At 33.1% G+C, this 27,022-nt stretch overlaps 1 protein-coding gene across 6 annotated transcripts in view; it reads left to right on the top strand.

The window, feature by feature from the left end:
• LOC106133489 (guanine nucleotide exchange factor DBS) overlaps positions 1 to 27,022 on the top strand; it is a 95,388-nt gene that overhangs the window by 43,430 nt on the left and 24,936 nt on the right. The gene's annotated exons all lie outside the window — the stretch shown is intronic.

Genomic DNA, 27,022 nt, shown 5'->3' with positions numbered 1-27,022 from the left:
TGATGACTGATTTACCTACCTGTTAATTGAAATCTATCTAGATGATTTCGTAGTTCAAAATAAAAAGTTGCAAAATATATGTATACGCACTAGCCAAGTTTATACACTTTCGTTCATATTAGTATGCTTTAATCGAAGTGACGTGCGCGTGCGCAGCTCACAATAACGAAAGTTATATCCGCCGCTAGGGTTGCCAAGCCCGGAGTCCCAGACAGATGAGTTTGGCCTAACATTTGGGTAAAAAGGCCGAATAGCCTTGCATTGCTGAGAATTTTATGTCATTTGACCAACGATTACATGGCCTTTCTTTCCTTCACCTATTATATCAAATACTTACTTACTACTTACTTCGTAAATAGAAAATACAGTCAAAAGGGAGAGGTAGGTACTATATCAAACGTGACATGAGCCTAGATCCGCAATTTAAAAAGTTTAACAAAAGCCGGACAGATCAGACACGAAGTTATTTTTGTTTTTACGTTAAGAAGAGAAAAGATTATATATCTTTCAATATCAAATTATCAATTATGGGAACAGTCAGTGACAAACAAACATATTAAATTGCTGCTTAATTATTGCTTAAATGTTAATAAGAACATGTATAAAAAATAAACCCTCTTTATCGTATGTTGAATAAAAGAGGTTTATCTAATTTCAGTAACATTACTAAACGAGAAAATAATCTATGCAAGATATCGGAAATTTCCTTTCGCATCATCTTCAATTTTCACAAAAACGCAACATCTCATTACAAGTAATGAACTATGCGCTCGCGCAGTCACTTCACCTCGTGCAAAAACGTCGTAAGTATAGAAAGCGCACGAGTGCGAGAGGTCGATCAACGCGGGGCGACAAACCTGGCTTTCCAGAGTGACGTCATACTTTCTAGTAATTAGGGACAGCCCTTAACAATGCATCCATAAAGATGAAATCGTTTCCTTTTAAGATTTTGAAAAGAGCATGCGAGCTAGGCTCGACCTCTGCGGTCAATTATGGGGGGTATTCTGTGTTAGGGCCTTTTGACGATATTGCCGCAAAACTGCGTTTAATTTATTTTTAATGAAAGAGACAGTAAAAGATTTCATTCTATTCCGTGTGATTCTTAGCATTCCCAAAAAAAAACAACGCCCAATTGCGTATTTTTTTTTAATAAACCACATTATTTTAACCAGTAATAAAACAGTACCTGTTTTTTTTTAATACTAATTTTAAAACCAATAAGTAAGTAACAATTGTGTAACTTGTAAACTACAGAAAAATGTAATGTTCTACCAGCACATGGCCACAAATTAAGAATCCCTTCAGATATGGAGGTTCTCATTAAGTTTTTATTTTACGAGCAGCCATGCTATTGCGTGCTGCGTTAACTTGGCAGCAAGTGCGTTCATAAATTTATGATTATAACCCACATATTTATCCTTTACAAGAGCCTTTCCCTGCCCTTTTGAATATCATTATTTTAAATTATAGACGTTATTTAGCTCCCAGTTCCCATTGTAATTTATTTCATTTATTTGTTAAACATTCGTTTTAGACAGTAGTAAGCAATTGAAATAGTTGTTTCAAAGGATATGAAAATTTGCGAAAGAAAACTTTTACAAGGAAAATTATAAAAAACTTACAAAAAAATATGGTTTGGGATTGAATGGGACATCTTAAATTATGTACCTATGTTAGCCTTTGTCTCATCCATGGCTGAAGAGTCCCAAAGGACGGCTATTTACGATCGCGTAAATTGAAAATAACGAGTCAGAAAACGGTATAAAAGGGGTGTAAAATGGGAGTCCCGCTTCAATTTATCCGTCACAAAACCTATTTCCGAATCGTAAAAGGGAAATTAAACAATTATTGATTTCGCGTATTTCAGGCCACGTTTTTGTACTTGTGTTACAATTAACACTCGGTTATGTAAATGTGGAGCAATCGGTTACTTAATCAGATTGAAATAACTGGATGTACTTGATTTATACGTATCAAAAATATGACAGGTTTCAAATAATTACTCAATGGAGGCCTTAATTATCCAATTCAATAAACATACCTACACTACATCCACTTGAATATAATTATAAAGTGTACATGTACATACATAATAAAAGTTACTCAAACTAATATCGTTAGAAACTTTTTATCGATAACCATTTAATTTTCTCTATTTATATCTGTTAATTAGATTAATGTAATGATTATCCAATAAATAACTACTATAATATGTTATGCGGCAATTTCTGACTGAAACTTTAGCTTATAATTTAGTAACAGCCTTTAATTACCTTTGCAACTTGAACCGTCTGAAAATAAATATTTTCTTATATTATCTGGATCATATAAATATTTAAAATTTGCTGAGTGATTGAAACCGCATAGAGTTATGGCAGAAAGTGCTGTACATCCATGTAATAAGATATAAATTAGAGAATTGGAATGTACAGTGTGACTTCATTCGTATGTTTATATTTAATTTAACGGGTGTTTACGCTTCCTAATACTCGGAGGTGTGATATTACATTCGTTTCTTGTCCACTTAGGTGTATTCTCCAAAGAGTGCTTTGTAAGATCAGCTTTTTGGCACATCCGCTGAACTGAAATTACATACTGATTTGGAGAAAATGTTAACTCTATTACAAAACAAATGAATATCAGAAATCTAATTTTAAAATGAGTATGGCTTGAAAATAATTATTTATACTTCGTACAAAAAATAGATATTTAGGTACATCTATTCTAGAATATTCTGATTTACTGAAAAATACACAACATTTCCATTTCTGTAAACTGTGGGCGAGAGATATGTTGATTCGTCGCGTCTTACAATTTATTGCCTTCCTTCGTCAGCAATTTTAATTGATACCTTTTTTGGAGTCACTCACATACCTTTATTATACTATATTCTTTTATTTATCATCATGTAGCTTTGTCGTCATGGATTATATATCAAAAGTGAAAATTTCTTCTTCCTCATTACTACATCCTGTTTTCCTTTTGGAAAGTCGATTTTAGTTACAAAGTTATTCTAGTTTCTTTCACTTGATTAGGCCTATTAGTATATGTTTCTTTAAAAATAATGAATTTAATTAACAAATAAAAAAATATATTTGCTATTGTTTTGTTTTTTATCAGTTCAGAATATGCATCGGTCCTAAAATTATGACGTTATGCCGGGTCGTCGTTATCCATACGGATGTCAACATAGTAATGTATGGTGTTCCAAGTGAAAGTGTACATTATATTATTGTGGTACAATAACCATGGCCATTGACGCAATATCCGTGACGAACAAATATTGACACGTAGATCACTACGGCTCTTGTTTCATTCATGAAGTTTTGAAATTTCAATGGTAGTAAACCCGCTCGTGAAAATTTATCAAATGTTATGAGAACAAATGTTGCACTTAAGCAATAGATAATGTACGTCATAAATTCAGAAGTATCTGAGCTACATATATATCAATATAAAAAAATCCTTTTGTTCGAAAGTCTGATCCGTACGCCAAGCTTTTTTCAGTCAGTACAAAATCCTGTTTAATTTTAAATAGTTTAATCACAAAATAATTTACTCATCAAACAATATTTTTGGGAAGTTTTTGCAACAAAAATTTCTCATCGCTTTCTTTGCTTCGTTTTAAAGTAGTCCATCAACCGAATCACCTGCAATAAGTAAGTATGTTATTAAAATTTCAAAATTTTTCGTAAAAGTAGTACGTTAAACAATCAGCCAGAAACACGCAATATTGAGCATTGGAAAGTAGCCCACTTACTATTTTTGGTCCAACTCCTTACGATTTCGAACCCGCTCCTTATGTTAACTGAGTAACTATAAGGGCATCACTATTCGTGTAGATAGAGACAGCACGAACTTAAATATCTGAACCCTATTATTGCTATACTAAGTACTATTAATAATTCGGTGAGTCTAAGACAAATCCGTATCAGCAGATATTTAGATCAACAGTCTAACTGAGTAAACTTTACTCAGTTGGAGTGTTGACCACATATGAGTCGAGCCTTATAAATCCTACTTATATATTAAATTGTGTTTGTTACTCTTCGACGCAAAAATCACTGAACGGATTTTCATAAAATTTGCAGTAATATAGCTTAGACATTGGAATAACGTTGTAGGTTAAAATTTATAGAGACATTAAGGCGGACAAAGTCGCAACATCTAGTCTTTCATAAATACCACTAGTAGTAGAAAGGGATTATTTACAGATTGTTTTTACAAAATCATTGTTTACTACTTAATAAAAATAGTTACAAACTGTTAAGTAAATCACCAAAAAAATAGATAATTATTGTAAATTATTGCGTGCGCACTTGTTTTAGTTAAAGGATATGATGATTGTTCCCGGAAATCTACTATATGATAATTCATGTTAATTTAGTTAACTCAGAGCTAGAGAGATTCATAGCATAACATGAATCCAAACTGTGTGGCATTATACTCGATTACTACTAGAGCCTTGCCTAGTAGGCTTTTATGGTAGTTTGACCTCAGCACGCATTGCAAACTTCCATGGGTTATAACGAGTACTTCGAAAATATAAGGTGAGTTGAGCTATTAATGTTTCTATTCACCTAAGACTTGACCTAAGACACTGTTATTTTTGATCAGGCCTCGATTTTATTTCTGTCATGGGAAGGCCATTAAAATTAATGTTTATAATGTTATTCATTCAATTGATATTATTCATACATGTTATATAAACTGGTATGTAAAGGAAACATTAAAATGTTCTTCTTCACATCCACTGTGGGCCATCCATATAATAACGTCTTAATATGTATAACGCTCAACAGTCTTGAAATGGCTGAAAGGCCGCGTTCAGCTGGATGGAATATTAAAAAGTTATTTAAAAATAACTATATGACTGTATAGTTATTTCCCGGTCAATGGAATGTGGAATCAAGGCGAGTTAGGTGACAGGAGCGAGATCTCGATTAATTCAAATCGATATATTGCAATCGATTACATTAAAGTCAATGCCACAAATTCATAACATATTGCGTGGGATTACGTATTTTGAACACTAGGTTACTTTTAATTTGACCTTCATTTCATGTTGTTTTCAAGTCTAGAAACAGCTTCTATTGCTCATATTTATAAGAAAAGCAAGTTTTATATTGTCTCTTAAAACTAAGTATTAGTTGTTAATTTAATAGCGTAATTTTCGTATCAATTTTTTTACAAGGTATGGCTTAATGACATTAACATAAAATGATAACCTACTACCGCGTCCAAAGAGCAAGTGTAGAAGAATCGACGGAATAAGCCACACTGCAGCTTAGATCTCTCCTAATCTCTGTAGCAAATCGGTAACCGAGATTTTATTAATAAATATAATAGATTAAGATATAAATACTTAAAAATAGAAAAATATTTAACGATATAATACTGACGTTTCCGGTAAAACAGTAGCAGTTAAGAATGGTTCAATGCTTGAATACATACACGTAAAGAGAAAAGTAAACATTTCGTAATGATAAAATTCCGAGACGGAGGTAAACAATACGCGAACATGTATATGATATGATCTCACAACCAGTCTTTACCCGTCCTCCTAGAGAAAGAATCGTCCTGTCTAATTGTTGTTCTATAAGTTATAACATTTAGCGTTATAATGATGTTGATATAGATGTCATTATTGTGTGTAATTTTTTTAATGTGTAAAATATATCTGGGCTATTTGTAGAACAAAATGTCGAACAAACGTAAAAGACAGCTCAGTGGCAAAGTTAAAGCAGTAATAGCTGTTATGTATTTCAAGAACGCAAGGGAGTTTAGAAGTTATGAAGCTGTAAGTAAAATTATTCAGTTGAATTCAATGCTATAATTTATATAACAAAATACTTTTTCATACTTAATTTTGACGGACTCTGTGACGCAGTAGTTGTGAACTTGTCTTTAAAACCGGAGGGTTCAAACCCCGGGCATGATGAGAAACGAACATTCTCTGATTTGACTGGGTCTTGGATGTCTATCTATGTAAGTATTTATTATAAAATATAGTATCGTTGAATTAGTATCTCGTAATACATATCTCAAACCTACTTCGATGTGTATTTATTTATTTATTACTAGACCCTAAAATCTCTTTATGTTTCTCTTGCGCCTTCAAACCACATAAGCAACCTAGAAGTTTCAAATCTAGACCTAGCGGTTTGAGCTGTGCGGTAATATATTCGTCAATCAGTCAGTGTTTCCTTTTATATGATTGATAAATTAAATGAATTTACTAATATAAATACAACAATACAAACAACTTTTTTAACATTCTGTCAAAACATTGAAGTCCAAAGTGTAAGTCATCATGTTTTTTAATGAGATTTTTTGTTAAGAGGTAGACAGGTTTGGTACCCGGCTATGGAATAGATAAATTTCTGTCTGATCATTTAAGCACTATGAACTGCTACACTTATTTACTTAAATAACTAATAGAGTGCCGTGTGGTTCCCGGCATCAATACAAAAAAGAATAGGACCACTTTATCTCTTTCCCATGGATGTCGTAAAAGGCGACTAAGGGATAGGCTTATAAAATTGCGATCCTTTTTTTCAGGCGATGGGCTTGCAACCTGTCGCTATTTGGATCTCAATTCCATCATTAAGCCGAGCAGCTGAACGTGGCCATTCAGTCTTTTCGGGACTATTGGCTCTGTCTACCCCGTAAGGGATATAGACGTGGCTATATGTATGTATGTAACTAATAGAGAATGCAAGTATATACACGGCAAGTATATTTATTACACTATACAGATTTTTATTTTGCATTCTTCTGTGACGTGTCGTATCAGTGATATCAATTAATAACTTGTATCCAATTATGGAAATAAGTTTATTCTATATAATATTCTTCTCTTTTTCAAAATTTTAAGTACATAAGTGACGATTCCCACTTAAACAATCTTGGGCGTGATATTGTTCTGATAAGTTATTAAATCAATTCTTCTCAAATGCAATTTTGTTTTACAGATGTTAAGTAAAACATAACTGTATCATTAAATAGTTTCGCATAAAATGTAGGACATATGGTTATACTTAAGCAAGCTCGGATGAGTTTACAGGTTATTTTCAAGTCATAAAATGTAACCTGTTCACTTGGTAAATGGTTACATTCCATTCCCAAGGTGAATACAGAGCAAATCGTGGTATTCGTATTTATAAGACCATAAAAACCCGCTTATGTCATGTTCGACAATAGATTTTCTTTTATCTAGATCGGTCAATATTCACACAGAAAAAACAAAGTATGTTTTTGTATTTTTTTCAGACCTAATTCTAATTAAATGTTACACACCTGTTATATGCATCTGTATAGATAAAAATTTAACTGAGAAGGATAATATTGTAACGGCCGACTTCTCCCATGATCGGGAACTCTTCCAGATTTTGTTGTTCATACACACAAACATCTAGTCTTTATTCCTTATACAGGGTAGACACAGCCAACAGCCTTTAAAAAGCTAAAAGATTGCTAGCCTTTTATTGTTCATATGTTAACCATTTTTCGAAGAACGCACTTGTATCGATATTCATTTACTATATAATATTAGTATTATTTATTTCCATAGCTTCTTAAATTTCTTCTTCGCTAGTATACTTGACTTCTATAGATTTTCCCACGCATTCCCGTTTCTCATGTTCTTTTCACGCCGCTTCATTTAACACCGCGTCTACCTTGGGAATATCGGTGTCAACAACGTTGTTACCCGCACTTAAGTGTTCTCGGCCATTATCGGCTCTTCCCTCTTACATTGACATTTGCATTGTTACGACATAATGCACTGCAAGCTATACGTTGTTATTTTAATCCTTATAATGTCAAGAAAAGCGTTTAAGCAAATTTTGCTCAGATAAGTATAGTGTGTAAAATTTTTATCTTTACTTATACGTTAACAACACTACCTCTCGTAATAAGAAAAATATTCCGTTCCCGTGGGCAGTTTGGGAATTCCTCTCATAGCTTGGGGGCACGCCACTAGACCACTTATGAACCCAACGTAAATCATAAAACTGTATAATTGATCAATCCAATTTACAAATGTTCCATTTTTTTAAACTCTTTTGCTCAGCTTCTCATGAAGTAGCGTGTCGTGTCAGAAATCCATGTGGTTCTTGCCGCATCTGCTTCCTGCACCACCAGAGCGTGTCAATATTGTCTACGTTTTTGTCCCCGACCCGTTACCATTGTCAGTGAAGGTCCCATGTTCAAAGTAACATAATAGATCACATCAACATCGTTATGGGAAAATATTAATTTCAAAATTGTAACTCTTGATGAGCTTCTGTGTTTCTGTGGTTACCTATGAACTGTAATAGCAACAACTTCTTATTACATTCCAAGTTTACATAAAAATTCTTTTAAAAACCGTTTATACGTTCTAACATATCAGGGATAACGATTTAGAGAAGCTCCTTAATCTAGGTTTTATTTATTAATTAAATCTGTTTCGGGGCTATTAAATAATAATATGAATTTAGCTATTGGTAAGTAGTATAAGATTTCAAGTATTTTTTTGTGAATTTTTGGAAAACATTTCTTGAATTCGTGGCTCAATATAAAATAAAAGTCCTTTTCCAAATAGGAACTGGTATTTGTGTAGGAGCTGGAGATGATAAAAGTCTACATGAATAAAGTAGTCTCGCCATATTTGTGTCATGAAAGGACTTATTAACAAAATCTCCAAACCTGATCCCCGAATGCTGTTCACCCACTCTTCGCCTTATACGAACTTAGCGCGTTCACCACTGGTCAATTCAAATGTTTCGTCGGGTTAAATGACCTTAAGAAGTTAAAATCTACCTTTACGTCTGTCTGTTGTATATCGATTTGTTATGTACAAAAAATATGACTAAAATTATACAAGTTTTTTTCGACTGCTCTCGATAATTTTCACCTGTCACAGATAGGTAATCCTATAGATGTTCATTTGGATTCTAAATTTTACTAGCCCATCCTTAAATCTAAGGTATTTACTCGAAATTTACTATCAGAACATTGTCGTTTCTTAGTTTCTTTCTTTCTTTTCTATATAATGGCTTCCACCGGACTTTTGGTGATGAATGTCATAGTTTAAAGCGAAATATTGTCGTTTAATTTCTCGTTTATATCAAACCAGTGAATTATGGTAAGACTTAAAACGATGAGTATTTCATGTGTGGAAAATTTATAACAGCATTTGAACAATACAGTATGCAAATTTTTCTATACACCTTGAACTGGCTTTCCTACCTCCCACGCTAACCGTTCGAAGATATCGAACGGTAGGTATCCATCACCTAGGTACCTACTGATCAACATTCTCTCCTTATCCGGGACATTGTAAAGTATGCGAATAAGGATATACTATGTTTGGTCTATTGAGACTTTCTACTTCCTTTGGTTGTTTCAAAAACTAAGCTCGTAAATGAATTCGTGATTTGGTATACTTAAAGCGAAGCGATTTTATACCATCTCTAAAGTAACTAGTGTAAGTAAATTAGCGTTTATTAAAGAAAGAAAAATCTCGTGGCTCTAACATTAAGAGGATATCCGATACTCTTACTACTTACTTATGGATAGTTTTGTACTATAAAACTAAATAGCAAATTTTCTAAAAATTTTCTTATGCGTACTTGCTTTAGAAAAAGTTATTTTTCCATTGACGATTGTTGATCAAGTTCAAGAAACGTAAACGATGACTTTGCTTTCCGCATATAAAGTGATTTCTTTTTGCTTGTCATCGTCTATTCTCAATGATATGAAATAATATAAATAGGCTCGATCTCATGCAGATTCGTATATCTATAGAAACTAGAATAAGAATCTTCCTTTTATGCAGTACCTACTTACTTAATCATCTACTTAATTTCAATTTGTTTGGGATGTCGATGCGACGATATGGTATAAAAATATTTACAGTCAATTTAAAATATACCGCCTGCTGCCTAAGGAAGGCAGATAAACTATAATTTAAAAACACGTATAAATTTTTCTTAACGAAAAATATATTTCCCGAATTACTTCCAGCGCATTTATATTTCAAGTCAGCGACTGTTTCAATTCAAAAGAGCGAGTCGGCAGCCGGTACCACTGACCTACAATAATGGTTATTATTTTTTATTACATTTTCAATCAGAGTTAGTGAGCATTCATGGCCAAGGTAACGTTACAATCGAAGAACATGACATGCGTTATAGTTTCTGGAAAGCTTTATGATCATTTTGAGCTTAGCAAGTAATGTATACCTGTATGGAATTTCGTATAGCTCGTATAGTATCAGTTCGTATTATTTCATTTATATTTTATGATCAAAGAAGGTTTTCATGTAACTAAACGAACAAAGTTTAAGATCTTATTGTAATAATATATCTTTATTAAATAAATAAAAAAACAATATATGGGGCAAGAAAACCATTTCGAAATTGTCGTATGAAAACTATGTTTGTGAAATTTATCTTAAATTACAATAAAAGAACAGCTCTTGCATACCAAATACTCGTATTAATGCAAAGGCAACCCAATTTCGTATGGAACAAGTTACGGACCGTACTTTAATATTCTTCCTAGAATTGCCAGCGACTTGTTGACAGTTTCCCAATGAGGAACCGGGTCAGGAGCCCACGTTTGACATATAAGGGCATTGCAATAAGCACGGACTGCGCAAGAGACGGGAACTTGTATCGTAATATAGGGCTTTTACATGGAAACGTTTATGATTTAATGTCTATAGATTTATTTGAGCTAATAAGTTAGTTTTACATACTTGGGTAGATAACTTTTTGATTAATAGAATTTTCTTCTGAAATATAATTTAAGAATTACTTGATGCAGTTTTGTATTTTTATTCTATTATGTTCACGGCTTTATACGAGGGAAACCATACGAAAGTATGCACTTTCTTCCAAATATTCGTGTACTCCACAACTCTGCTCTGGTTTAAAAAATTATCACGTTTTTGCATTGACCTGAAAGTTTTTGGTTTTAGACACTCTAACGCAATTTGTATACTAGAAATGTCTTTTTTAACAAAATATACCAACATCTAGCTGATTGTTACCACAGCCTTTGAATAACAAGGGATATAACTATATAAAAAAAAATTCTTCGTAGTTATACTTTCTTCTTGTTATTGTTAATTTACCAATGCTTTGATAGTCCTTTCTATTTCTAAAGTTAAAAGTTGTAAATAGTAACATACTAGGTATATCCAAAAACAATCAAATAATTTGTATAACACCTACCTACGTGAGTCATATAAGTAGTATATCTTTGAAAATGTGAAGATCTATGACAAAACAACAAAACAACGATCTTGGATTAACATCGGCATACCGTACAGTTAACATTCTAACCTCAATATGAACGCATAAAGTTACTTTTTACGACAGTGGCATGATCATCAAACCAATGGTCTATTGTTGTGTGGAAGTAAGTGATGGAAATAAGCAATGAAGCCTAAACTAGTGAGGATTTATTCTGACAGCCTAATTTATATTCATTTCAAATTATTTTTCGAAAATCGAAAAGAAGGTAGTAAAATAATACTCATTATAGAATTAGTAATTATAAATGTCCGTGCAATATGTCGATCTCGATAAATAATAGCAATTTTTGGAAATGCTTTGTTAAATCCGAGCTTTTAACCAAATCATTTGGATTATCGAAACTTATTTAAATCTGACTGCGAACTACAGCAAGAACAAAATAGGTTCTCATTTCACAATTGTTATAACATCTTCAGCTAAACTGTGCTATTCTCATGTAATTTTGATAACATTGTTATAATTTAAATTGCGTTAACTTTATGGTTAGCTAAGGTTTAGTCTGCAATAGTTCGTAGTAGTTTTGGCTGATCTGTGGGAATCGTCTTTTGCTCAACTAGTTTCAAAAATTCTTGTCCATAGATTTACATCCTCTTTTATCTGAAGAGATGGCCTTAAAATAGCGTTGAACTGTAAGTTTCGTTCTATTTTATTGTGATGTGGAAAAGGCATGCAATCAACTTAACTGTCATCTCGAAGGAAATGAATTTGAGACTATTTGTGTCAATGGCTTCCCGTGTATCACTTCGAGATTGCTTTTGTATTACCAAAATAACATACAAATACGTAAAGATTTTTAGATACCAATGTCACGATACATACATACGTATAACGACGTCTATATCCCTTGCAGGGTAGACAGAGTTAACAGTCTTGAAAAGACTGATACGCCATGTTCAACTGTTTGGCTTAATGATAGAATTGAGGTTCAAATAGTGACAGGTTGCTGGCCCATCGCCTAAAAGAAGAATCCCAAGTTTATAAGCCTATGCCATAGTCGCCTTTTACGACATTCATGGGAAATTCTCAGATAGTTAGGAAAAATTAAAATTTTCTTACCCAGTACTTAATATACGACGACTGCGTCGAGTTATACGCAAATAAAATTAGCAATTTTAACCAGTAACAAGCATACATGTGGAAAGTAAATAATGTATGTTTATGTTTGGTATTTGTCAACAAAGCATTGTGCCATGAATGTCAGTCTGCATTCAGTCAGTGAAGTGATACAATGCAGTACAAGCAAAGTGCATTAGCGTGTAGTGTAGGCTTCCTTTTGTTCTTGTGGTATAGTTTTAGGACGTGACTCCAGTTCAATGTCTTTATCTAGGTTTCCTTGAAGTCTTATGTACAATTAAAGTACAACAGAAACTTGGAAAAATCTATTCAGATAAAACTGTGGCATTACTGTTGTTATAAGAAAATTAGTTTTTGCAATATTTATCATAACTTTGATAAGTTAATAATTGTAATAATGAACTTAAACACTTTTACCAGAATTAGTATATATGAATTTGCTCTATTTACGTTTTAAACTGGATCAACCTTGTTTAATAAAATTATTGAAGCAAACTTTGTGATTCCCGATTCAAAACTCAACAATGTTTTGATACTCGCACTAATGGAGGACTTCCTAGTTGGAGGGAAGCGCAGCGCGGGCCGCGCAGCTGTTCTGATTTACCACCAGTTTGCCCGATGAGCCGTAGCGCGGCGGTCCTGCCGCGGCTCCTATACTCCACGCTGTTTCTGATCGCCTAGTACTTTATAAGCCCGAACCTTCAACATAAACTCTAATAAATACATGTATATTGAAAATAAAGGTGAACTTTTAACAATTTAGAACAACAGTGTTTTGAAAATTTTGGAAGTGTTCATGACAGTGAAGTTAATATTAAACTGAATTGCACTGCTTTGGTGATGTTTCTGGATTTGAAGTGACACAGCAAGGACTGTTTGTTGGTCAATTGTGAGCACCAGGAGTCTATCCTGATGAAGCGATCGACGTGGGTGGACGTCGAATCGGGCGGCCGCCTCGGCTGCAACGGCGAGATCTTCTGGAGTGAATGCACCGAATGCGACTGCTCTTACTGCAACCCAAACTACGTTTGCGTTTGTAGTGACAAGGTATATCCTGAAAACGTTGGAGTTGTGGATACTTCCAGTTTTCACAACTCCGATAACATGTCTCGACTTGACCGAAAATAAGTAGATATTAAAACTATTAGTAAAATAAGTTATTAAGTTCGAAACTTTTTTCTAACGCATATTCGAACCTATTTAATAGTAAGTATTTAGGAAACTCAAAATATTAAACTTAAATTGACCAAGATAAGTCAGTTAAAAAACACAAAATGTTATCCCTAGAACACCTTCTTTCAAAGCAATCTCAAAGAACACACATCCAAAAAACAATGTCTATAGGTGCAGATAATAATGCAGTTTTCAAAAGAGTACAATCGTCTATTAACTTCATAAACACAAGATAAAGATGCGCTGATAACAATTTAAAAGTTCCGCTTTATCTCTTACAGTTGACAAATGTTGATGCTAAAGGGCTGGCGACCTTTCACATGATGTCGTAAAATGTAGAGTAACAAAAGTAAATTAAGATGTATTAATTTGAACGACCTCGGTGTGCATTCCTACATTCCTATCATATAACAATATCCGTGTTGTACATAACTATGTTACTATAAAAAATACGTGAATTAATTCTATACTGCTATGATAAAATAATAATAAAAAATTATGTAAAGTACATAGTGTAAAGTTTTACATGTAGAGGAATTCATTAAAACCAGGAAAGAGTATTAACAGTTTTGAATCGATTCACTTTTGGAAGCGCTCAGCGACCTCCGTTTGCGTACCATAATGACTCTTTTAATATTTATGAGCATTTAACGGCCTTGCCAAAGCAGCCTTTTCCTTTGCATATCTGACATGAAACTTATAGGGTTTTGATGTCATCAATTTAACACACTTTCTTTAAGAGATCGTTGATGTTACAAAAGGTAACAGAAATACTATCCGTGAGCAATATGCTGATGAGATGATCTATCTCCAATGATGCTACAAAGTTTTACTTTCATTTTGAAACCAGTCAACATAAACCAGTATTTCAACTAAAATCGATAAGATAGTTAAACAGATAACTAATATCAATAACACACATAGTTATTTATCTACACAAATTGTTTGTTTACATATATACTTATGGTCACGTCTGTGTCTCTTGCGGGGTAGACAGAGCCAACCAACATGAAAAGACTGAAAGGCCACGTTGTTTGTGTAAACTGCTCTTATCAGGGATCCTCTCTCCACTTCTCTATACCCCGATACCATAAACATAGACATTTTCAATACAAGAGTGAATGTCATTATTTTACTTGCGTGCACCTCAAACCACTTGCCTACCATCAGATTGATTTTAAATTCGCAAAAAAACTATCATTCCTCTTTTGTTTGAATGTTAGTAATTCAAACCTCAACTTCACATCATAAAACTGATGTCAATTTTATAAGTCAATCAATTAGCAAATGTGCTTCTAAAAATATATAAACACCAAACGTAGGAGGAAGATGATACGTGTGCGATAATGTATGTCCCTGGGTTCCGCTCTACTGACTGCGGCGGTAGATGGTCATGCTTCAATCAAATTATGTTCCATACAAATGATGTCTTGCCTAACTACAATCGTTATCGCTTGAGGTTGTCTGTTCAGTTTGTTTGACCACATTTCTATGATTGGTGCCACTGACGGCTTGCGTATTTGTCCATGTAATTACTCGTATTCTTTTAAAATAGCCCGCATAATATATTTGATACATTGATTTGGTATTGGCGTAGAGTCGGTGAATTGATGAACTTTCCCGAATATGAACTTACAATTACATCTTGTATCCGAATATTTTGCTTTCTTTATAATTCTCTACAGTATTTGCTTATAATTTTTCTGTATAATTCATGTTTATATTTCTGTATGTTGCACCATATCCCATGGATGTTGTGTGTTAATTTGATGTGTCAATTTCGCAAAGCAACAAGTTCAACGCTTTACCTTGGGTCAAAACCTCGTCGACGCTTCCAAATACGGAGTGGTCTTACCAAATCAGACTACAATTTATTTCCCTTTAAGTATCTATACTTAAAATGACTCAAATTTAAAAATACCTATCTGACACTCCTTAGTTTGAAAGCCTTGACTAAAAAGACTTGCCATGTATTGTACGATCTATGTTGTGTCGCATACAATGGCTCTCGCCTCACAATACTCAAGGAAAGTGAAACTGCGGAGTTTTTCACTCTTTGTTTTACCAGCATTTTACCCGTATGGGAAGCTTTTGTCATATTGCTTATCGATTTCGTCTCATCGACATAAGAATGTCTATGTGCACTTGTTGATACATAGCTAGTATAGCATCAGTATGAATAATTTAAAAAATTCGTACCCATTGTTTTAATACTCTACAAAAAAACGTACCTAGTAGAAGTCAAATATTTATAAGAAACCTATAATGTCGATCCAATCATCAAATAACTAATCTTCAAGATGAAAGTAAAAACTAAGTTGGATGATAAATTTGTTTTGCGAAACAGAAACCGCTTGATGACCGAAGATAGTCTAAAATTAGATTAACAATCTAATTTTTTGAAATCGAATTGTTTTGTTTACTATATTAATATTAATTAATATATCTAAATTATTGAAGCAGGATTAATTTCTGATTCCTGTACTTACGGTTTATCTTCGGCACAGATATGTTCAGTCCACGATTTACGAGTAACGGGGTTGTATCCATACAAATACAGTTAGTTGATGTGTAGTCAGCGGTAATGGCAATCCGGTACTCGTTGACAGAGCTTGTTGAAAGCCTTATTATAGTTGCTAATTTGCTGGTAAATATCTAAATGAAATAATACAATATTAGCTTTGTAACGTACGAAATATTTTTTTAATGCCAATCCTTTTTAAATCTTGGGACACAGGTCGCTAGAATTACATTTTATAGATTCTTAACATGCACAAACTGTAACAAGAAACTTCAAAGTTTTAACAACTTATGCTGTTAATGTCGATTGTTTACCATGACATTTTACATATAGTCTACCTTCAAATTTGGTATAATTATGTATGTATGTGGGAGATTAAAAATACCACCATATTGTATAAAAACATACGAGTACATTATACAGAACTGTGTATTAAATTAGTTTGTTGCAAATTAGAACTTTATAGTTCATCCTAAAAGTCGACTATCAAGCTAAACATTTACACAATATTTCTAGACGAACTAATTACACAATCGATCGTATTCAAATTGGCCAAACATTGTAACAACATCAGCTGACCTGAAATTGTCTCAGGGTTTTGTAATTAATTTTGAGACATTTAGTTATTACTTGTAGGTTTCTTAAGATGCTGCTTTCTTATAAAATCGTTTTGTAATCAATGGACACGAAGCAATAATGACCACACCAGCCCAGATAGAGAATACTTTACTCTTCTTTGTTGCTATTTTCAATAACATGAATTTCTTTCTAGGTCGTTTTCTTTGCATAGTTTAAATTACTGGTCATTTATTCAACCAGTTTATCCAGACAGAGCTGTAAGACCTGAAATTATACACTTGAAGCTGCATTAGAATTAACATAGAAAGCTAAGTGTATCTGCATGTGTGTTTATTGAGAAAATTACACGTTAGTAGAACCACTCATCAGGAACGCCTAGGAATGTTCTACGTCGTTTAATAATATCATGAAACGGAAAGACTTAAATATGTCATTTTTGCAATTTTTTACCCTACCCTCTATCAGGAGTGGAAATAAACCTTCTCAATTGCTTATTGATATAAAAAGTATAGAAATATCTTCCAAATCTAATATCACATAAATATGATATTTGTATTTTGATCTTTTATATTTAAAACCATAAAAAGTTAAGACCGTTCGGAAAGTTATTTTATTTCACTATGCGCTCCTTTTATATACTTCTTGCTGTTATAATTATATGGTTATTACGTACTTATATCGGTTTTATTTTGTGGAGCATGTGAGAGCAATCACGCAGCAATCATGCGGCAATTATGAACCAAGGTCAGGGCAAGTAGATCGTGTTGAACTGAAATACCGTTAACGGAGGTGAAGTTGGAGGTATAACCATAAGGTGCAGAGTTACAATACAATTAATGGTTTGTTCCCACTGAAGCGGAACCCTGTAAAGTGAACCTTTTTGTATCTATTCGTAATTTGATTGGTTATAAGACTGCAATAAGTAACTCAGTGAACACACTCATTTATTTCTGTTCTGTAGTTTGATAGGTTGATTTTTGTGAACGTCTACGCAGGGCTGCATTATTTAAGCGTTGGATGCAGTCTTTAACTCGTTAAGTCAATATTTTTGCCATACACTTTTATGCCGTGTTGTTTCTGGCACTTTAGAATAGAACCACTTCATATCTTTGCCATGGATGTCGTAAAAAGCGACTAAGGGCTAGACTTAAAAACTTGGGATTCCTCTTGTAGGCGATGGGCTAGAAACATGTCATTATTTAAATCTCAATTCCATCATAAAGCCATACAGTTGAATGTGACTTTTCAGTGTTTTAAGACTGTTGGCTCTGTCTATCCCGCACTATTGGTTCGATGGCTTTTGTTATAGCTAGTAAGGTTATACAATAACATAACTATATAAAAAAGTAGATCCGTTTCAATAATTAGGTGCAATATGCAGTTCACAAAGGTTAAATGCCAATGCAATTAAGAGACAGTCTCAACCAAAACTTAAGCTTCACGACCTTGTGTTTAAATAAAGTATGCATGTAATGTAAGTATTGATTAAAAAAAAACAACTAAATTAATGGCGAAACTCGTTTGAAATTGAAGTTTTCTCATCTGAGATACAAAGTTTTTGAAATTTAATTTCTGTCGCACAGATAAGGCAGTTTGTTTTTGGATCCGAATACTTTCTCGCGCATAAAACACTTATTACATTTACAGCTGGAGCTTATACTTTCTTCAAAGAAATATTTAACAAAAAAAAAATTGGTATTTTGTTAATGTTTGGTGTGAAAAAGCATTTTTAGAAGAGAATATAAGTAGTTATTATAAGTTGATATTAATAAAAAACGCCTTACCCTAAAGCCGTATCAATTGTGTAACTTATCTAATTGAAAATTCATAATTTTAAAAACCGCTTAACCCTACTTAACCCATAACAAAAAATCTATTAGTACCGCATTCTCGATCAGAACACCTTGACACGCCGTCGAGGCTAGTTAGGTAATCCGCGTAATGTTAAGTATTACTTAACTCATATGTTGCTTGTTGTTACGGTCGTAGTATTAATAATGTGTTTTTAACAATTTCTTTATTATTTTTAATTAAAAAGGACATTGCTCAGGCGCGTCAGGATGTCTTATCACGCACTTCCTAAAACCCCTATTTCAAAATCTCTTAGGAAAACCTTCGAAGGAAAGCCATGACTGAAATGAATTCTATAATTTAGAGAAACGTGAGGAAAAATTTAGATTTAGCTTCAAAAAAATTATCTTAGAAAACATGATCCTTATCAACAAGTCAAGTTTCTATGCACGTGACTGTACAAATCTATAAGTAAGGTAGCCTATTTATTTAATACTGCAGTGAGAAACGTCTTATGCTATTTTATCATTACTATCATAATGAGACAAATCGTGGTTTCCGCCGCCAAAATACCTTCAAATTACAAATTAATTTATGACTGAATAAAGGTTTTGATAAAAGCTATTCTAGAATAAGTTATTAGAACATATAATTTTCTGTTTATGCCTGTTGTAAAATTTAAATATATAGGTACCTTTAAAAAAATGAAATGCTGTTATAAAAAGTAATCTGAATAGACAAAGTAGGATGAGGAGGATTTGTTTCTCGTTAAGATTGGCAAAATTGAGATATGGATCCACTGGGTATAATAATTATACGCATTATTATTTTATTGTTATTTTATACTACATTGTGACCACATTGATGAAATCTTATGTTGACCACAATCTGTAAGTATTATTGACCTATTAAAAGCCACCTTTCCATGTGAGTTCTATCAAGTGTAGTATCAAAATCCAACATCCAAGAAAGATTACTTTAAATGTATCTGAGGAAGTTCACATAAAGTGCAAACTGTAGACAAACACTAAAAGGGAAAGGGTCAAAATGTCGAAATATTCAATCAAGATGTCATGCAGAAGAACTGATTCGTATAAATCGTAAAGCACAGTTCCGTGGCCGTTCGGGAGGTGTCGAAGGTGTCCGAAGATACTCGATTTCCAATTTCTAATCGCCACATTAACATGTGTCGGCCTTTCACGAACTCGTCTTTAATTAAAATAAAGAAAGAACAGAACTGATTCAGTTCTTCAACCATAATAAGACAAGCTTGCAATTGAAATCGATCAAAAGTGTTAGAGAAAGACAAATACTAATCAAGATAGTAATGATTATACCATCATTGAGTTGAGATACATGTATAAGACTGTTAAGATCTTACATAAAATACTGGTTACCTTTCTGTAAACTCTTTATTTTTAGTCTCAATTATTTATATGGAAATGCACGAATATATTTTTACGCTTGCACGATTCATTTTGAATACTAAATTGATTTTTTGTTAGAGCAATCAATTGCATGTATTGTTTCAAAAATTCTAACAAAATCCCATTTAACATTATCCTTAGTTACCGGCGCATCTTCTTACTAGAGGTTTAGTTTATTCTTACCGAAGCGCTTGCATAAAGAGAGGAATAAATGTGGATAAAGCGAAAGTAGTTTAACAAGGATTGTGGCACATAGTAAGATGTAACTAGTCTCTGCCTAATTGAACTTTTTTTTCTTTTTTCACTTCTATTATTCATTAACGAATTTGTGTCTTGATACTTCTAGTACCTAGTAGAGCAAATACCATAGTTAATAAGCCAACCTTGCATTGCTTGGTTTGTACTACTGCCAAACCTTCGTTTTTCCGTTGAATTTCGTGATTTTATCGTGATTAAAGATTAAAAGGAAATACGCTCGTAAGCATAAATATTGCAACAAAACTATTACTGAAGCTGGTAATTAGTTAGAACAAAAAAGGCAAGGTTAATTGTATTCCAAAGGGGCTTACCGAAAGAATGAAGGATTTTTCGTGAAACAATATAATTACCTACGCTACTTACTTATATATTTTAATACATATTTCTTTAAAAAGTAAATATAAAAAGGTTAGGTTTTGCCGCTCTCTTTTAAAGTGTATCATCATTTAAAGTGTTATTCATTTTCCACATTGGTCCCAACAATCATATTTGGCCAGCCACTTTATAAATAATTTATTTATATTACAAAATAGTTTTAAATATATTACAATGAGACTATTTATCACAAGGATAAAAACATCGATTTCGTCGTAGGGATTGTTAAATCATTTAGTTTTCCTTGAACTGCGTTACTGGAACACGTTCATCGGGCTATTTTGCACTACATAATAAAAAAGTGAAACTTGGTCATTAATTTGTGATGTGAAGAAAGGACTCAGGGTCCTTTTATTTCTTTTGTTATTGTGTTGAAAGACAAAATAAACGCGACCTTCGTATTGAGTAAAGCGAGTGTGAAATCTCTTTAAACAAGTGACATTTTGACGTAGTGATGTTAATCGCGTGTTTATGAAACAAACTCTAAATAATTAGCACCATAAGTCACCAATAGTATATGACACTTTTACCGAATTTTGACAGCCTTTGTTATGCAAGTTAAAATAAGTCTTTAAATATTCATATATATTTAATTAACAGCATATGCTAATGAACATTTTATTACTGCAATATTTTTCCGGTACACTTCCTACTAGGAACCTTCGTATAATTCGTAAGATTTTTAAACGAACCATTTAGATATCACTTTTTTTTAAGTACATATTGAAAAATAATTATTCTAAGAATACAATATCTTTGTCCTTTTCTCCCTTTTATCTCTATATGTACTATACTGTTATCTATATAGAAATGTTTTGCCATAATCTAACAATTTTTTTGTTAAACATGAGCAATTCCTGCTATCCGCGCTCTCGTACAGTCAGCCGCATACCAAGTGACCCTGCATTGAATTCTATGACGCGGTAATAGAGGCAAATTTGCAGTGAATTTGAGTAGGCTGATATGCTTTTTACCGTAGGTACAAAACATCTGCTCCTTGTTTTTAACTCAGGACGTCGACCTTTTTAAAGACCATAAAACTATCCTCCCCTCAACTTGTTTTCAAGTCAGGGATGCGGTTTGCGGCAATGTGGGTACAAGTTTTCATTTTATCACCTAGGCCCACATACAGCTATCTAGAAACTTGTATTCAACGCAAGTGTATTGAATCACACTCAATCAATGTTGTGTCACAGATTTTTTATATTCGAAATACAAGAATAATACGTAATAACACCAAAACGTATGGCCTAAACCATACTTTTCTAGTCTTGTTTCTTCTTATGATTTGGACAATTAATTTTAATTTACACTCTCGATCTCAATAGTTTGTGTTCCGTAACGCCCTTGCGTTTAGTTAAACAAATACTCACCTTATTTTTATATAATGTTTTAAGTTATGCACCTTCCGCTCATTAATTTTTCCTTTATATATGCGAAAATGCATAAATTAATGTTAGGTCGTCATATAAATATGTAATCATATAATAATGTTTTATATAATTTATTATGGTTTTGTGTGATTCAAATTAGCGTAGTCGCTTTTAATTGCTTAAACTTAGAAAACAATAGTTTATAAACCAGAGTCTGAAAATTTTCTATTAGTTGTCATTTCTACGTCATAAGTCGTCTTAGCGACTACACTAAGAAACTTTCTTTGAAATTCATCTTTAACCAAACTGATAAAAATATTAAGATAAAATTTCCCAGTTTATTTGGAAAATATTACACCACTTCAAATACATTTAAAATGCACTCACAAATAACTCACTAATGTCCATTCCCTACATAGCTTCCGCGGAGTATTTTTAGTTTAATCCTGTTTTCTAAAGAAAACAAAATATTAGGAAGCATTCAAATCTGTTTGAGTAGGGTACAGTTCAAAATTAATACAGTTTTAAATTAATCACAACTGAAATACCTAAAATTATTATTTGCTTTGGGCACTGTGTTTGGTCTATATAAATACATAATTGAAAGAGTATTGAGAATGTAAACGAAGGTTTTGTCCATTAGTGTGCACTTCCGATTAAAAGTTGAGTTTTCAAAACGTGCGCCTACGGTTTACTATTTAAATTACTGATAATAAATCAAGATTTTTTTATATGAATGTAATTTACTTACTAATTTGTCAGATTTTGCTAACTGTATCAAATTTTGCTGTGATCAATATAGTGACATTTAATCCCTCGCTTTAAGTCAGTAACACAACGCCGAAATACCGGAAGATGCTCTGCGTAATTCATGTAGAAGCAAGGATTTTTTTCGACCCAGGATACTTAAAAATAAAGGAAATTTCAACACACAATACTCTCATAATGTTATATGTCTCCATGACTTCCTTTTCAAAATGGCTTAGTTCCCAAAATGCTTCTTAGGTAAATTATTATCTTGGATTTCAATATAGAAGGTGTAATCTTAATCCCGGATACTCATATTATTCATTTTGTTCAGTAATGTATGTAGGTTTTATATTATATAATGTTATTTTTTCATACTGTGCAATGTTGTAATACAAATGTTTTATTTGAGTTTGTGCATTCATAAATGCTGATCCCGTATTTTTCCTGCAATTGAAACAGTGCTACATATGGTGTCTGATCGCGTTTCAAAAAAAATACCGAGTTAAGTGCCGCTATTAACAAACTCTCCGGTATACTTAATTACGACATAAATACTTACAATAAAATCTTGCGATGTGGGCAATATAATTGATTTACTACGCGTGATGACATTAGCACATATACATACAATCACCTTTGTATTCCTTATCGGGTAGACAGAGACATCAGGTTTTAAAAGACTTACTGATGGATTTTAGATTCAAAAAGTGGCAGTTGTGAACCTAAAACTAGAATTTTATTAGCCTTGATTGACTTTTACGATCTATATGGGAACAGAAGCAGTTGGCACACTGTTTTCTTCGCTTTCAGACCAGCTTGGAAGCTTACTCAAGATGAATGTACTCCTATGTCATTGGCTTTCAGTTTTTTTTTACAATTTATTCTTCATCTCCATCTGAGTTTGTTTCTAGTTGCATCCTTAGCTAAGTTGCTTCAAAGTCCTGTGTCGCCTACCAAACCAAGGTAATCACCTTGGCTGACAAGGCTTTGTTTTTTTACGTGACTGTAATCTCATCTCCACGAAAGAAAAGCCAGGGCTATACCTAGCTTTTATGTAGACATATGTTTGTAGTGTTTCAATTCTACTTTGCTGGAAAAAGTACCTACGCCTATCCTCTCAAAATCGTTTCTTCTAAAATTGAGTGCTGGTACTCTATAACTAAATTGTTACTTTCTTAGCTTTTTTTTGTATTAATCTTGCCTTTTACATCCTAATTCCATTGTGGAATTTCAAACACTATGGCAACTTTGTAAATATATAACCACTTTCTTAAATATACTGTCCAACAAAGTTTTAAGTAACATTCTTTTATATCGACGACTCTACAAACTAGTTCAATCACCAATGATCTGAGATAACTGCCAGACTCTTGACGCGTCACTAATACTAACTGACAGCGATTTATATTAGATTTGAACACAGAGCACATATTGCCTGCCAGAGACGACATTCTTCTTTGTTCTGTGGATTTAATAACCCATGCGACCGTGTTACTCAGAGCTTACAATAGAAATTAACGACAGAATGTGCAGTGAAACCTTTGATGTGCGTGTGTCATGTTCACTGTTCATATTTCACATACGATACGATTTACTTATAAAAGAGATTCAAAGGGTGTCATCCTAAGGCGTCACTTCATTGGCATAGCTTGGTAGTAAGACTATTCCCATATCATGTAAATATATTCCATAAGGAAAATAAACCACACGGATACATTATTGTCATGAGTGGAACACTAGGTGAACCAGGGATACAAAAAGTTAACAGTAAAACACGTAGGTGAAAGGCATTCACCACCCGTTAGCTAAGTATGTACTGTACTAATCAGTTAGCCAAATCCCAATTTATTTTATAATTAGGAAGTGCACTAGCACCCTAGGTGCTTCAAGTCGATGACATCGCCATCCCAAACACCATACAATGTATCGTCTCGCCAAAAATTGACAAAATGATCGACGAGCTTCTTATAAACAATAATTTTCGATCAATATTCAGAGACATATAAAAAAGTAATTGAAAGCAAATGGTCCTATGAGGAAGGTCGATTCAATTCAACGTTTCAAAGAGATTTCTATTGCAGATGAAATGAATGCGCACGTCCTTGACTCGTTATATAGTCGTAGTGAAAACGGTGATCGTACATTATTTATAAACAAGCTAAGTTGTATAATTCTCCCGTTTGTATTCTAGGGCAGTTGACTCTTTACATTCACTAGGACACGGATTAGCATCTTCTTTTAATTCATCTAGTTAAAGTTCCAAATGGTCATTTGTACAACCACTATGAGGGTGGTCCGATGAATGTTACCTACTCAATAAGTTAATTTCTTTGTACACTACAACTTGATTAAGGTTTTACTGTTTGCTTTGGTAACACTTGTTGTCACAAAACAAGTTACCTGCGTTTTCAACTTCGAGATATGTATATATAACTTTAATAGTTTTGGACATGGGCGTAGGATTAAGTTCAAAATTTCGAAACTTGTTACATTTCAATCGTTATTTGCAGCCAGTGTTGATCAAAAAGGTTACTTTTTGCAAAGTTTTCTTTAATACTACTCTATCTTATATCCTGGCATGGAATATAGTAAATTTTAAATCAAATGATGAGTACTTTAGAATATTAATTGTCGGAGTCAAGAACAGATGCTTGAGATGACTTTCCCAATGAAGAGCATTCATGTCACATGCAACAGTGAAACTCTAATGTTCCGACTCTAATGCTAGTATCGTGTCAGTTTCCTTCAAACAAACGACCATGACCATTAATGACAATGAATTGTCTTCAAGTACAGCGGACACAACAAAAAGCTTTCCAAATTCCTCAGACAGTTACTGTGCTATGTTCCTTACAGTTTTCTGACTTACAAGTTGCCTGTACATATTTTTTTGTTCTGACATAAGAGAGCAAGCACGAGTGAAAGTGGTCAGTTGTCTTGTAGGATACGGAAGGCCGTCATTAGCCTTCTGGTTTAGGTATTATGCTCTTTGTTTGTAACGACTTCCACTTTCTCACGATTTCTCACTTTTTTATAAAATAAAAACAAAAGTTATGTCTGTTTTCATGAAAATACATGAAAACTCAGTTCTCATGAGGGTTCATTTAAAAAAGTACAAAAGTTTTCAAAAGTTAACAAAATCATTTGTCAGCATTCTTCCTTGTTTATCATTTGATTTTTTTTTTTTGGAAGTACATTCAAATTACATACACACACAAATTTTTCAAACGACCAATTAAAGCATAACATCATAATATAACATACAGGCACTTTCATGCGGTCAGGTTCTGACCGGTCGTTATGAGAGGAAACCGTAGGTACTCTCTCGAGACTCGCCTGGCAAGTGAAACTAGTTCTAAGGAATCAAGAAGTCACATAGGTCAGGAAATAGTTTATACTCTTGCACGTCAGGAATTAACTGTATTAGTTCCTTAATAATACCCGCAATATCTATATAAGGTATTATGTGTAGAGTTCATGCAATCTGTCTATTCTAGTATAGACGGTTATCCGAAACGATTTTTACTAAGCTTATTTCTAAGTTGTCAAGATTCTATGGTATGGTAAGCGGTCGTTTCAAAGTATCATATTTTATATCATGAAAAGCTTGTTGTGGGCTAAATTTATAATTGTATAATTTTTTTCTTGTAGTTACTTACAAAAAACTCGGTAATTCTATGAAGTGACTTCATCAACAGTTTTATATTAAAATGTAGGTATATAACATGATCAGATTCAATTTATTTTCGATCTTTTATATCAAACGAATGATGGAACCACAAAAACATAGGTTAATGTTACCATTGCGGTAATCAAGTTGCTGCTTTCTCTCAGATTCGTGTAAATTTGCGAAAGCAGAACATTTCTAAGTAAGTTTTTACTGATTTTCAAAATGAAATCAATCTCAGATCAAACAGTATCACTACATAGTATAAAACAAAGTCGCTATTTTAGTCTGTTTGTCTGTATGCTTAAATCTTTAAAAATACGCAACGGATTTTGATGCGGTTTTTGTAACAGGTAGAGTGATTCAAGAGGAAGGTTTTTATGTATAATAACAAAATTTTGCACCCGTGCGAAGCCGGGGCGGGTCGCTAGTTAGCTTACAAATTTTCTTTTTAATAAATATTATTACTTACTACAGTTGTCCCGCCAACCAACCAAAAACCGACAAACATACCAGACAAAATTGTGTATTTAAACGTAATAATCTCTTTTTACCTACCACAGAACTATTCATTTGGTAGCAGAAAGGTTTCCATCTAATCTTTTTTTCATTGTACTGGTTCTTATTTTATGGTTAGTATTCTTATTTCAAAAAGGCTTTCTTTACCAAAAATTGTGACCTCTGATTTGCGGTGCATGTTTTGGTAAACGATACTTACATAACTA

The sequence above is a fragment of the Amyelois transitella genome, chromosome 3 (assembly GCF_032362555.1).
Source record: "Amyelois transitella isolate CPQ chromosome 3, ilAmyTran1.1, whole genome shotgun sequence".
NCBI lineage: Eukaryota > Metazoa > Arthropoda > Insecta > Lepidoptera > Pyralidae > Amyelois > Amyelois transitella.
Note: the sequence above shows the minus strand (reverse complement) of the source record. Positions and strands in the feature narration are given on the sequence as shown.